At 41.3% G+C, this 15,523-nt stretch overlaps 1 protein-coding gene across 2 annotated transcripts in view; it reads right to left on the bottom strand.

Annotated features, from left to right (window-relative positions):
• The window catches only part of STAG2 (STAG2 cohesin complex component), a 124,448-nt gene extending 111,601 nt beyond the window's left edge, over window positions 1-12,847 (bottom strand). Inside the window, exons 1-2 of one of the 2 annotated variants that reach the window (XM_078147903.1) lie at window positions 12,545-12,847; window positions 4,105-4,281 (exon numbers count right to left, since the gene is read on the bottom strand). The gene's annotated coding sequence lies outside the window, so the exon portion shown is untranslated. The remainder of the gene's footprint in view (window positions 1-4,104; window positions 4,282-12,544) is intronic. The other variant, XM_020976354.2, reaches the window with a different exon arrangement.
• Between the last annotated feature and the right edge of the window lie 2,676 nt (window positions 12,848-15,523).

Raw genomic sequence — 15,523 nt, forward strand, 5'->3', positions numbered from 1 at the left:
CTTTTTGCCAAGATTTTATCTAAAGTTTTTGAATCAACATTCATTAATGATACTGGTTATTTTTCTCTGCTTTATTGTCTCCTCGTTTAAGTATTAAGACTATTATTTGTCTCATAAAAGATGTTTGGTAGAGTGTTTTCTCACAATTTTTTTAAGAAAAATGTCTAACACAGGTAATAATGGTTCTTTGTAATAGGAAGACTTATGTGAAATAATGCAAAGGAAAACAATGACAACAACAATGCAAACTGAAAGAACAATTAAAACTGAATGCTGTAGAAGTGCAACGGCCAAAAGAAGGCACTTCCCTCCCTTCTTTGAAGATGTTGGGGTTTATGGGTATGGAAGTATATATAAAATGTCAAATCTGGTTGATGCATTATTTTTGCTGGACTGTTTTTTTCTCTTTTGACTTCTTTCTTATAAAGGAAGAGGGACATATTAGGAAATGCAGTTGATGAAAAAATAAAACGTATCATATATAAATGTTCTCTGCTGCTAGTTCACAAAAATGATCAAGAAATGCAGTTCCTTATCATGTAAGAGTTTTATGAAAATACCATAATACATCAGTGACCAAGAAAATCTTAAACATGATGTATTCTATCCCTGACCCTAGTTCACATATAAAAACACCTTATTTCCCACTAGTGAATTATGTTTAGGTAAATATGTTTTACTAATTATCAGATGAGAAGTGATACTGATACCTTATATCATATAGTTCATTTCAGAAAATGTTCATTGTAATCAGTATACAGTAGAACTTCAATTAGCTAGAATGTTCAAGGGATCCTTTTTAACTAGAAAAAAATAAATTGACAACAGTTTATCAGAAAATTTGTTTCAATACCACTTCTAAAAATTGTCTAAAATGTCTATTTTACCTTATTAGTAAAATACAACATACTAAAGATAATCTAATTATTCAGAATCTTCTGGTGGTTCAATATTATCATGTCAAAGATTTAAGGAAACTGAAATCCATCAATATGATTAGAACCCAGGGCATTACCTTTAATTTAAGAGCATCAGTATTAATTAATCAATCATTTCCCTATGTGGTTTAAAAGAGAAATTCAAAGTTCATTTTTTTTTCTTTTATATAGAGTTTGGGTTAAGCGTAAGGAAAAATAAGCTCTACATCCAATTAGGTAAGCTTTAAGTGCTTATTGTGTGTCACATGCTGTGATTCAAAGACAAAAACAAAATAGTTCCTGCCCTCAAATTTACATGGGGAATGGAGGGAAAACACACAGACAAGTAAATACAAAATATGTGGAAGTAAATACAAAGTATCTGGGGGAGAAGCACTAACAATTGGAAGAAAATGTCTTAGATAAGGAGATGGTTTTTGAATTTAGCCTTAAAGGAAGCTAAGGATTCCAGGAGGCAAAGGTAAAGAAGAGCATTCCAGTCATGGTAGACAGCCTGTGTCAGGAAATGGATTACCCTGTACACTGAATAGCAAGTAAGTTATTTTGGCTTCATACACAAGGAAAGGGAAATCAGTTTGAAAAGATAGACTGGAACCATATTGTGAAAGATTTTAAAAGCCAGGTAATTTGTCTTTCATCTTAGAGACAATTAAAACAACACAAATACCACTTTATATGCAGTACAGTGTCTTCTGGAGTTAGAATATCTCAATCCAATTCTATTTCTGAAGCTTATTATTGTGTAGCTATGTGTCTCTGGACAAGTATCTCTGGACAAGTCACTTCACCTCCCTGAGCCTCAGTTTCTTTGTCTGTAAAATAAGGGAGTTCAAGTCCATGGCCTCTGAGGTTCCTTCCAGCTCTATATCAATGTTAGAGTATATATTAGCAAAAATATAAAATTCAACAATGCTGGCAGAGCTGTGGGAAAACAGGCATGCAAACTACTAATGCAGTTAAGAATTGGTGAAATCTTTTTGGAAAGCAACATAGCAAAAAACAATAAGAGATAAAGTTGATAATACTTTCTATTAATAATTCCATTACAGTATTCCCGAAAGACTTTAATGATAAATAAAAAGACTTTAAACAAAAATAGTGGGTATTCTTTTCCTTGTAGAGTCCTAATTCCAAGGCTTCTGAAGTACAAAGGTACATAATAGCTCATATACATGCAACAAGAAGCTTTAAAAAATATACTCCCTGCCCTGAAGGAATTTAAGGATAGCTGAAAGGTGGAAAAAGGACCATAGTGTAGTGGATAGCGCTATATTTGAGTCAAGAAGACCTGTGTGCAGTCTGCCTGTCATACTAGCTAGGTGACCATGGACAAATGGAAACTCTTTAATCCTCAGGTAAATTAATAAAATTCTAAGTTGCAGATGGGTTGAGATATACCAAGTGAAGGGTGTTCCCACAATGACCAAACCACAAGCTGTTGATATGAAGGGAGTATACCAGTCAAACTTGGTATCAACAAGAACCTTGCTCATCCAATATTCCTTAAGTGCAGATAAAACCATATCATTCCCTTACTCAATGAGCTCCAGTGGCTCCCTCTAGCTTCCCGTTGTCTGTTAAAGCCATTCAAAATCTGCCCCCAGCCTGCTTTTCCTTACACACTATTCCCTTTCTCATATTCCACAGACCAGACAAACTAGCCTGCTTGCTGTTCCTTGAAAAGAACATCCCATTTCCTGTCTTGAATTCTTTGCACAGGTTTTCTCCCATTTCTAGAATATATTCCCTCCTCATCTCTATCACTTAGGATCACACATCTAGAACTGGAAGGAACCTCAGAAGCTGCTAGCTAGTCCAACTCCTACATTTTAAGGATGAGGAAACAAAGTAGGTTAAGTGGGTACCCAAGGTCCACAGGTAGTATCAGAAGTGGTCTTTCAATCCAGAGCTGACTCTGGAACCAATGCTTTTTCAACTGTATCAAGCTATCTCCTAGAATCCCTAGTTTCCTTCAAAGACAAATTCAAGCAAATGCCCTCTGTAAGGCCTTTTATGCTCCTCCAGCTGCAGATGCCATCCCCCTCTTAACAGATTATCTTGTATGTACTTATATATGTAAATGTTATTTCCTTTCCCCCAGTAGAACATAAACTCCTTTAGGGCTGGGAATGTTTCTTTTCTGTCTTTGTATCTCCACAGTACAGCATAGTGCTTAACATGGAGTAAGTACAGTACTTAATAAACATTTGACTAATTCAATATAAGTGGAATTATCATATTGTGCAAATGCTTACTATCTGAAAAAATATTTCAGGTATTTCGAACAAATAAAGCTAACAGTAAACAGCACATTTACTCAACCATAATTAGGACTGAATTCATCATTTATAAGTCAGTTTTATACTTTATAAATATATATACTTTACACTTCTGTTCCCTGATAGTTACACCTAACTTCACTTATTAAGCAGAAGGAGAAATGGCCGTACAGGAAAGATGAGGAGAGGTAGACCAGATGAAATACAAAGAACGTGTCTAATCCAGAGGAGATACATCATATTTGGGATACTGAGGAATTAACTCAAAAAGGGAAAAAAAATAAGTATTACTCTATAACAAACAATCATACTTACCATTCCATAGAGTTGGAAAGGGCCTCAGTGGCCAAATCCAATGCATCCTAGAACAAGAATCCCCTCTTTGACATAACCAAAAAGTGATTATAAAGTCTTTGCCACTGAGAGGAGACTCCATTACTCCCCAAAGCTGCACACACAATAGCCTAGAAAAACTTTTTTTAAGAGCATTTGATTTAGTAGAGCAAACGAATCTTAAAGGCTTTCCTCCAACAATGTATCTCCCACACAAGTGTCAGAAATATAAGCTTCCCTCAAAGATGTCACAAACTTTTGCTTAATGACTCCCTCATTATTAATCAAGATGTGAAAGAGGAAGACTTGGGCCCAAGAAATGTGTGTGCCATCGATATGAAGCAATACCCAAATGGGAAAAAGATCACCAATAGAGAGATGGTAAGGTACTTCAGATCTACAGCAATAGGACACTGTGCTGGTTCCATTAACTTGGACAATACTGTGGAGCCTAATGAAGAAGATCCATAACAAAAACTTGGACTAACAATCCACATAGGAAAAACTAATTAGATAAGCAAAGTCTATTGCCCAAACTATAGATTCATCAGTACCTGTATCTTGAACAGCCAGAAATGAATAAGAAGACAAAAAGATCTGTTCTCTAGGGATATCACTTTATCAGCTGTATGACGATGGAGAAGCGAAGAGACTGGAGTCAGAAATCAATTAGGAGGCCATTGCAACAGTCCAGGTGAGAGAAGACATGGACTTGAAATACGGTGGTGGTCCTGTGAGTGGAAAGAAGGTGATCAAAGTAAGAGATATTATGATAGAATTGACAAGATAATGACTTGTATATTAAGGAGAGGAGGCAAGCATCAGTAGAAGATAGTTATAGAGAAGTTAGGAAAAAAGAGAGAGACGGGAGACAACAACTTCCCTTTTGCACATGTTGCGATTGAGATGCCTACTTAGAAATGTGCAATAAGCAATTAGGTCATGATAGGAAACTGGAGCTCAGGAGAAAGACTAGGACTAGCTATATAGATGTGATTCATCCACACTGTACAAATAACCATAATACAAAACAATATGATAATTACAAAGTGATAAAATCCTAGTCATTTGAGGTCTTAGGGGAATGGTTTATGGAGATAATATTTGAGTTGGAATGATCCAGATACAGGGAATGCTGTTAAGGGGCACTGTAGCCCAGTTTAAGTCATTATTAATGGCCATGCCATCTACTGCTGTTAAGAGAACAGAAGAACAATCCAGGAAGCAAGTGTAAAGTTTAGTCCTCAAAAACAATTTCTTATAAATATCTAAAAATAGAATAGGAAAGAACAAAGCTTTCTCTTTCTTTTTTTAAGCTGCTTCCCCCTTCAGGTCCAGGCCTCTCAGTGAGGTAGGAGGAATAAGCAAGGTGCATGCTAATTTGTATAACTGAAACAAAGGATCTCTCAATTTTATACATTCAAGCAGATGATACCACCAAAAGAAGTGCCACAAGAAAAAATGACTGGCTGAGAAAATATATAAACAAGTTGTAAACCAAAATCACCCCCTACACTTCAAGAAAATCTTTATTTACAAATAGTAGTAGGTGCTATTCTTTTCCACAACCCTAAATTATTTTCCTATACGTGAATAAACTGTTTATACCAGCAATTGTTGAGTGAAACTATTACTACATTTTAATAGTGGAAAGCAAACTTAAAAACTAACAGGTTACCATTAATTACATGAAATCAAAGGCCTATCTGCATAAGACTCTATTAAAATCTATTATGACCAGTTCTACCGACAGTGAAGTTCTGGCTAAGATTAACTTTTTAAAAGGCCAATATACTTTACTTACCCATAGTTAAAAAATTATTTTTCACTTGCCTTCCTTGAAGCCCATTTTTCCAAACACCGCCCTTGAATTTTCTACTTTTAAAACTTTTTTCTCATAAAAATGATAAAGACCAAAAAATCTAATAAGACAAAAACCCAAAAAGGAAATAATTTCCTTGAATTTTTTTTTAGAGATATGTGGTGATTAATCTTAACACAATGCTTATAATCTCTCCAAAATGTTGACTTAAAAACCAACTAGTGATATACAATATTCAGTTTAAATTATAAACTGACCTTCATAATAAATCAAACATTAATAAAAACAGCCTGAGAAGAAATCTATTAAAAGATAAATAGCTCCTCAGAGTCCAGCAGTATCAAGGAATTAAAACCACTTCCAGCCTTCTAAGCATCACTTTCCTAATTTAAAAGTAATTGTCAATGACTTTTTTATAAAATGCTTTTAAAACTACATACCAAATCAACATTGCTCCCACAATATTCGTTTTCACAAATAAAATTATACATTTAGCTTCTCAGATATTCTTTAAAATGCTAAGTAACACCAACTGCTAGAAATTACACTAACCAGCTTATCAGATAGATGGTAATTGACAAACCAACAGTGGTATTCATATTTTATAGTTGACAGATGTTATACTATGCCACTTTTTCTGCAAATAACTAGAAAAGCCACCTGACATTTGAACCAAATAAAATCATATTTTATAGGAATACCCTCCAAAAGGTACTAATATGGAGAAAAAAATCCTACTGCTGAAATTTCAGTAGTCTAAATATTGATTATAGTATAAAAGTTGAAGCTCATTCATTCTTACAGATCTAATCTTAAACATTATAAATATATATAATATATATATATACACACACACACACACACCAGTAGGCTGACAAAATGTGACATAACTGTCCAAAAACACTACAAACATATTCAGTACTTCATATCACCTGATTACCTGACTTAAGATAAAGTCAGATTTTTAGATTAAAAAGACTGCAGACCTTTTTACGCTAGAAGGGGGGGGGGGAATAGAAACCAAAATGTGATAACCATTAACTGATTAGAATCCACAACAATAATACTAGGTTTATCCAGTCGTGAATGGTTTTTGCTTTTATTGTGAAACTGAAGTGCCTCTATTGTGAAAGTGAAGAGAAAAGGTTTGGGGGAAAAAGAGAAAATAATAATTAATATATATGGAGAGAGATTAATCAGTAATAAGAATTCCTAGCAGATTATTCTCCATAGTCAAATAGCAATGCAAGTTATCAAGAAAGCAAACTTGAGTTTATTTCTAATGCACCTATGTGTTAAGCCAACTAAGGCGACCATTTTAGATTGCACAAGCACACACACACACACACACACACACACACAAAATTTCTCTCTCAAAAAAAAGTTTCTACTGCCTATCACAAATGACACTTCACTTTTCAGTAAGGTTTCTCAACATAATATTCACAAACTTTGAAGTAGTAAACATGTTCAAGCATAACTAAAGACCAGGCTTATTTAATATATTTCAGCTGCTACCATGAAAACAATTTGTGGAAAGGAGATCAGGCAACAGCCCACACTTAAACCTGATTACAAATGAAGCCACTTGATATTGACTACAAGATCAATTCCATGCTTTCCTAATTTTCAGATGTTAAAAAACCTAAGACCTAAGTTTTACAAGAACACTTCATGTAAAACTCTAAAGCAGGACAATTATATGTCAAATGATTTTTCAAAATCTAAAGAAACATAGCTAGGGTGATGAAATCTTTTGCCTAAATGCCTTCTTTTTTCAAAACAGTTTTCAATGATATTGGTAAAGGAAAAAAAATCCCTTGCAGCTTTTACAGGGACTTAACCTGAAAATTATAACAAAAGCTAAGGAGTTATCCCCATTTCACTTCATATTTGCTTACTCTACATTACTTTTCTATGAAAATGAAAACAAAAAAAAAACAGTACAATGAAAATCTCAAATTAAAGGATCACGCCTTCACCGTTTCTAAGGACAACATAAAAAATCCTTTACTTGGCATTTAAGGCACACCATAATCTGACTGAAAGCTAACTTTCCCACCCTTATTTCCCAGTCACTCTTCTTAAAGCAAGCAAAAATTGGACATTCCATCTCCTACCTGTTATAGAAACAAGGAGTCCCTTATGTCTGAAATACACTCCCTTCTCAACTCCCCCTCCTCAGAATTCTCATCTTCCTTCTAGGCTCTGTTCAGATGCCACCTCAGCAGAAACCTTCCTTCCAAGATGTCCAATCCTTGGCGCTCTTTCTGGCCTCAAATAGCTCTGTATTTTATACCACACAGATATAGTATCCCCTCCCCATCCTCTTCTAAAGTTCCCTGAGGGCAAGAATTGTTCCTCTTTGTCTGAGTATTCCCCAGGGCATTGAGGAGGCACTAAAAATTTACTGAATTACATTTAAATATTTAATTCTTACTTAGAAATAATTAGTACAGTTTTGAAAAGTCACTTGATTTACATCATTTCAGACATTCTTTACAAGTTGAATATATAATCAAAAACACCTTATAGAAAAAAGTCAATATTTGAGCCACACAAGCAGCATAAACAAAGATACTTACCTTATAAAGTTAAGTATATTTTAAATGAAGTAACAATTAAACCTCTTAGACTAAGGGAAGAAAATTGTACAAAATATTAGATCATTTTCATTTATAACATCTTCTATTAAAAAAAAACTGACCATTAAGGCATTTTAGGTTCCGTATACCATCTCTTAGAAGCTTGGCGCTTGATGTTCATCAAAACAAATAAATACATACATAGATCAAAGGAGGAAGAAGTAAATGCAAATGATCTTGGTGAGCATGGATTTACAGAAAGACTGGAGCAAGACAATGTTCTGGCATGAAAAGGCATGGACAGTTGCAATTTGCACCTTTGGAGGGGCGGATTCACAATGTTATCACAGATCCATGCAAGTAATGAAGTGAGACACCCCTCCCATCCCCCTATCAGACATGCCTACCTACAGTATTGCTAATAGTTCTTTCCACTTCTACAGCTGCATTAGGGAAGGACTGGTTAATAACTAGGATTCCTCTATACTTTTTGGTCCCTTCACATATCCCTCCAGGAATCCTGAACTAAGCCCCTATAATCCTTCACATAATCACTGGATTCCAGGTGCTATTCACCAAGTTCTTTCTAGTTGGGCCTTAAACTGGCAAAGCCCATTCCATTATAAATCCCTGCCAGTAGAGCAAGCATTTCTATCTTGGTAGGGCCTACTAGATACTGCTTATATTCTGCTAGTAGGGCCCTGGAAATAGCCACTATTGATCTCTGTCTAATACTGACTCGATAAATCCAATTTCATTAAGATTACATTTTTCCATTTTCATAGAAAAATTCAGAAGCTTAATCTGAATGTGGCTGCTCTCAGTAAAAGTATAAAAACAAATTCAACCAAGATCTTAAGATAAATCATGTAAACTGTACTCTAATTTTACTATGCAAATCTTTCAAAATAGGTAAACCTCAAATACTCATCAAGGTATGGAGCTGACTGACAATTCAAGGCAACAGCAAAGGATAAGCTCAGACAGGTTGCACTACCATGACGGTAGAATACTCTATTGTCTGAGAACTACCCCAGCTAAATTTGAAGAGGCTCATAGATCAGTAAAGGGATGAATTTTGTGATTTTTTTTTTCAGTTAAGGCAACTAATGTATCAGTCCACTGAGCCAGAGGGATTAGTAATCTTCATGGGTGGAAAGACTTTCCCCAGATGTTTCAAAGAAGTATAAACTCAAAATAAGTCACCCAGTAACAAGAAAGCAAAAAAATTGAGCTCAGAAGTTCTCAATAAACATATCAAATTATTTAATAGCATTTTCCTTAAAGGTACCTTAAAGTTAAAAAAACACAAAAAAAACTGCTGCAATAGAATCCATCATCCATGTATGTTAAATGTAATTACTCAAATCATTCACTCTCTTCACAATTTCCCTCCAAAAATAGATTTTAAAAACTAATAAAGACTATAAAATGAAACAAAACCAATACCTGTGTAATAAACAATCTTGTTCCAGAAAGGGAAGGGGGGTGGGGGTGCCTACAAGCACAGAATATTGCATCCACTTCTAGATCTTTTCTGGTTGTTTTTCATACCTGGCTTTTTTTTTTTTTAACGGGGGGGGATATATTCAGAAATGACTGATATAAAAACAAAAAGGTATTTATAAAAAATTAAGTCAACTAAAATGTCGACTGAAAAACTGAAATGGATCATCTTTAAATATTTCAAGTAATAAATTTTAAATCAAAAACTTTTAAAGAAATATGGCCTTTATTCCTTTAAACATAATTCTAAAAAATATATTAGAAAATAAACCAGTTATTTACAACTGCGATTACTTTCTACCATTCTTTGAAAAGGAAAAAAAAAAGGATGAGACAAATTAACAGGATGGTCTCCTAAAATCATGTTTCAATGACTAAAAAATAACTTTACAATAAATTGTTTCTTTTCATTTCTAATTATAGGGCATTAATAGAAATATGATTAGGTCACTTAAAATACATTTTGGAATCCTAATGGTTCAGTGATTAGATGACACCGCAGTTAACTAGGCCAAGGATTAAATCAGTTTTTCATATCAAAATATTTTAAAGTGTACAAATGTTTGATCCAAGCATCTATTAAGAAAAAAGGTTCAGGCTTTTGAGGGCCCGATTTCACTAGGTAGCCCAATTTCTAGGGTTCTAGGAACCAGGGTAGGACTAAGAGAAGGCCTGGTGCTTTTTTTCCTATCCAATACCGGGAGCAGGAAAGTGTAGCTAGGACAGTAACAAACACAAGAGGCTCCAGAGCAGGCCCAGTTAAGAGCCATGAATGACGCACTTCGGTAACCCGACTCTCTTCTCTTCTCTCTCTTCTTCCCTTCCCCTTTCCCTTCCCTCCTCCCCTCCTTTCCTCTTCCCTCTCCCAGCAGTGGTGCTGACACTGCCACCCGCCCGAAGGAGGGAGACAACAGGGAATAAATAGGCAAAGATCACCAGGTTGATTCCAGAAACCTTGGTTATTAATCTTTCAACAGACTACTAAGCCAAAGAGGCAAAGAAGCTTCATGCTTAGGAAAGTCCAGTGTCACTAAATTAAGCCAATAAAGAGTCCAGTCCAAAGACAGAGACACAGGGTGTGGCGACTGTGAAACAGGGAGTCGTGGAGATAAATAGGGGTACAGAATTTACAAAGCAACGTAAAGGCGTCGTTGTTTTAAAAGAGGGAGGGGGCATTTTTAAGCACTCTGCTACACAAACCAATACAATTTTTTAAAAACAATTATGCCTGATCCTTCGTTTTAAAATTTTACCATTAAATCAATTTCATAGAAAACGAATCGAACCTTTCAACACTAGGCTGGAGCCTGTAAAGATTCAAATTATACCTTTACCCCTTTCTCTTACAACTACACGTAAGAGGTTAAAAAAAAAAGCCCACAGGGAAACACCAAGTGGGGGTAAGGGGGGGGCCCGAAGTCACAGAAGAGAAATAAAACTTCTAGGGCATTGGGAGGAGAAAGCGAAATTAAATACAAGAGCCGAATATTACAACATGAAAATAACACGCTAGCCCAGAGACTTTGGAATTGAAATGACAAACGCATTGACTTTTCTTTACCGGGGGCTAGGGAGGGGGATGGCGGGGAGAAGATAGAGGAAATAGGCAATGAAAAGAGAAACTGTTAATCAAGGAGCAAAAGGCAAAACAAGATACAAACCCCAAGTAAAAGCAACAAATAAGCTATTAGTTTGCGTGGCTTGGGGTTGGGGTGGGGGGGTGGATGGGGGGGTAGAAAAGATGGGAACGGGGCTCTAAAGTTTGGTGGAACTATTGGGTGCTGCTAAGATCAACCCCTGCCCTCTCCCCCCGCCCCCGTCCTGTCCCAAACATACGGCCCGAGATCCCGATCCGGGGTTAAAATTCTGCGACTGATGTTTTAAGAATCCCCAAAGCCGAGGGAGAAGAAATCGTAGAGGGACCAAGCAGCTGCTGCTTCCCACCTACCTGAGGCAAGATCAGCTCGGTTCAGTGTGCGGTGAGCAAAGACGTGGGGGGCGGGGGTGGAGACGCAAGGCAGGACTAAAAGTAAAACAAAAGTGGCGCCAAAACCCCCCAACCCGCAGCCCTCCCCCTTCCGCCCTTCCCCCCCAACCGACGAGCGCAGCCCCTTTCAGAGCATGGCCAGCACGCGGGCCCTACAGCTCTCTCCCCCCAGCCCCAGCCCACTTGGAAATTGTTCCCCTCGGAGAATTGCCCAAAGTAGGGCCTGGGGAACGAGGGGGAGGGTCGAGCTCCTACGCATCCCGCGGAGCTGGCTCCCTGGCGGGGCTGGGGCCGGGGCCGAGACTGGGGGGACGAAGTGGGCGGGGGGCCAGGTCACATGAATGCTGTTCCCTCTCGAAGGAAGGAGGGGGGAGGCAGGGAGGGGTACTTGCCCCTCCTCTCCCCCAAGCCCAGATGTACACAAGCTAGCCCCCACCTTCTCCTCCCTCCTCTTCCCCCCACCCCCTCCCCCGCCGTTCCCAGCACCACCATTTTTGCTCCGCTCCTTCCCCCCACCATGACACCCGCACTCCCCCCCACCCCCCCGCACCGAGCTGAGCGGGGCCGCAGTGGGCTCTCACTGCCGACGACAACCTCGATCCCTCCCCTCCCTCCGTCCGTCCATCCGCACCTCGCCCCCCCTCGTTACACACCCGGAGAAGCGGAGCCTCCATCTTGCGCGGCTCCGCGTTCTCCATTTTGGGCCGCCTGCGGGGGGCAACAGGGAGGGGGGGTCTCACTGGGGGGGCTACGAGCCGGGGGAGGAGAAAAAGGCTGCCCCTGGCGCTTGGTGGGTTAGCTGGGGTGGAGGACTCGAGACCTCTGTGCGGCGGCGGTGGCGCGGGCGAGGGGGGGACAACCCTCGCCAGGGATCTGGGGGTGCGGGAGGGCAAACAAGGTATGGGGCCGCCACCGACACCCCCCCAAAACGACGGCTTCGAGCTGACGCCTGAGCGAAGGCTCGCACCTCCTCCCGCGCCCCCCCCCCGCTCCTGCTCTGCCCCCATTTCCAGCCCACACAGACACGCACACGCACACACAGGATGCCCCCCGCAAACTTCTCGAAGCTTCGCCTCCGCCATTTTCTAACTTACCTCCCCGCGGGCACACGCAGAGGCGGCAGTGGCGCTGGCCCTGACCGCCTCCCCACTCCTTCCTCCTTCCTGACGCGGGGCCTTCCTCAGCAGCCCAGGCCCGGCCGGCGCGACGAGAGCTCTACCTCTGGCTCGCCCTCGCGGCCCCGGGCTCCTCTCAGGGACTCCGGCTCCCGCGGTTCGCCGGCGCCGGGGATTGGGGGGGGGGGTTGAAAGTGGCAGTCGGATCCGGCGGGTTTTTTTTTTTTTTTGGTGGCGCTTCGGGATTGTTTGGGGTGTTTGCTGTTCGGCGACTTGGAGGCGAATGGTGCGTGTAAGCGCCACCTGGTGGCCACGAGCCCCCGTCCGACTCCCGTTGGAGGACAGCGACATCTAGCGGTTTAGGCCTGGCACTACAACGCTCTGCTCCCCGCCCTCCCCAGCCCCATCCTCCCTCCGAACTCCCAACCAATCACCATTGGCCTAACTATAACGTAGGGGCTGGGAACGAGGCGCCCGCAGGGGCGCGCCGCCGAGTAAACAAGGTGTCGTGGCCGCGCCTCGCTTACTCCCTAACCCGCCTAGCCAGGCGGCTCCTCCCCTCCCCCCTCTCCCTCCTGGTGGGGGGGGAGGGTGAGGCTGGGAAGGGGGCCAGGCCCGGGCAACTCCGGACGTGGGCGGCCCCCCCTCCCCCGCGGGAGGGGTGCGGTGATGTGTCGAGTTAGGACACACCCCGTTGGGGGCCGCCCGCCTTCCTCACTCCCTCTCTTCCCTCTGCCTCCCCAAGCCCTGTGGAATAGACAAACACAATCGTGCCCATTTTTCGATCGCGCATTCACATGAAACAAAGCGCTTCTCCCATCACAACCCTGAGACAGAATGTATGATTTCCTCTGTTTGACGGAGGAGGAAACTAAGGCTCCGAGACCCAGGAATAGACTTCTGGATCCCTTGGCCAACAAGGGTTTGAGCATGGATTCGGGCCCAGGCCCTCTGATTAGGGATCTAGGTTTCTCTTCCTCTCCCTCCTCACCGCTAGCAATTCCAGTTCCTTCGGGCTCCATCATCAGCCCTAGCCCTCCCCCACTCATGGGGGGGGGAAGCAATTTGAACCTCCCGGACGGCCTGCCGCCTCCCCAACCCGAGACTAAGGGTTTCCTTTTTGGCTGGGGGAGGGGGGAGGGCCGATTCTCCCACGCCGGCCTGGCTGGCAGTGCTGAGAAAACGCTTTACTCCCATCATGCCCCAGCACCGTGCTGGAGTCGCGAACTCGATGCCAGAGCAATAGGAAACTGGGCCAAAATTTTTGCTATCGATTTAGAGGGGGTTGGAGGGTGGGGCGTGGGCTGTAGCTTAGTTTTTCCCACCCTCACTGATCGTCTTCGTCTGCAGTATATCTCCTTAGCTTTCTGAAGCTCTTGCAAATGAGACTTTAAGGCAAAGTAAATTCCAATTTATTGTATAGACTCTCTGCTCTTAATGATAGACAGTTTTTAATGGATTTGAGCTTCCCTCCAGAAGCACTGACTATGCCCCTACTATGTGCCAGGTACAAAAAATCCACAGACAAAAATGAAACTGTTTCAGCCCCCGAGGGGAGAGGAAACATAAAAATAAAATTAAAGTGCAACATATATGTGTACACACACACAACCCAGATACAAAGTAATGAAGGGTATTAGCAACTAGGAGACTATTGCAACAGTCCAGGCCACCGGTGATGAAGGCCTAAGCCACAGTGGTTATGCTGTAAGCAGAGTGGAGTGGGGCGAGGGGGGGGAGGGGTGGAATTGACGAAACTGGGCAACTGGTAGGATATTGTCGGGGACAACGGGGCGGGGGGGGGGGAGAGATCCGAGTGGAAATGATCCTTTTTCAGGCTGACTCCAAGCGGTTGGCCCTCAGTGTCTGAAAGGATGGCGGTGCTCTTGATAGAAATAAGGGAAGTTGGGAAGGAAAGGGGGGAGGGGATGATAATGACTTCTCTTTTGGACATGTTAAGTTTGAGATACCTGGGGAACATGCAGGTGTATAAAACTATAGGGTTACAACGTTGAATACTGGATACTGAACAGTTGCAGAACTACTTGTTAAACACCAACTATGTGTTATGGGAGGTGGGTGATAGGGATCCAAGGTGAAAAACTGCTTAGTGCCTGCAATCAATTACAGTTGTGGGGGAGGGGGAATAGTCTTCACAATACTAGACCTTAAATATAATGGGAGCAAAGGAGAGGTCAAATCAAATCAAATAAACAGGAAAATATGGAGAGGGTCAGTACACTTTAGCTGGAGTGATGGAAAAAGAAAAAGAAAAGAATGACACTATGAGCCTTAAAGAAATTAAATTAAATTCAATGGAGGAAGTGTTCTTTAGTAGAGTGCTGGGGCTAGGACTCTTGAGAGAACTAGGTCCAAACTCCTCTTTCACCACTAACTAGCCTAGTGACCCTGAGCAAGTCACACTTCTACTCGCCTTAGGCCACACCCTCAGATACAAGAGTAGCAATCAATCGGGAAGTACCCTTAACTTAAAGACCAAATCACTTAGCCCAGGGGAAAGTACAAAAGAAAAAGAGAAAGCAGTCGAAGCCCTCAGGCAGTTTACCATCTACTTGGGAAGAAACTTTGTCACAGATAGTAAATACAAGGTATTTTGAGGAACTGGGTATTTTAAGTAAATTGAAGATTCTTAAAAGCCTCGGGGTGGGGGTGAGGAGGTAAGTGGATTCAGGACTTGGTGGAAGCGTGAAGGCTGGAGAATGGGCTTCCCAGTTGTGAAAAACAGCTTGCAGGGCAGTTTTAATTGAGTTCAATATAATAGATGTTAAAGCTGAACCAGATCTTGGGAGGCAAGCTGTGGAACTATAGGCTAAAAAGCCTTGGAGTGAGAGCAGCTTTAAACCCCTTTTCTCCCGGTTTTAGCAGTGTGACCTTGGACAAGTCCTTGCCTTCTATGGGCTGCATAGTTTCCTACTCTTTAAAACCAGGGCAGGGAAG

Source organism: Phascolarctos cinereus, unplaced genomic scaffold (assembly GCF_003287225.1).
Source record: "Phascolarctos cinereus isolate Bilbo 61053 unplaced genomic scaffold, phaCin_HiC Scaffold_8;HRSCAF=390, whole genome shotgun sequence".
Classification (NCBI taxonomy): domain Eukaryota; kingdom Metazoa; phylum Chordata; class Mammalia; order Diprotodontia; family Phascolarctidae; genus Phascolarctos; species Phascolarctos cinereus.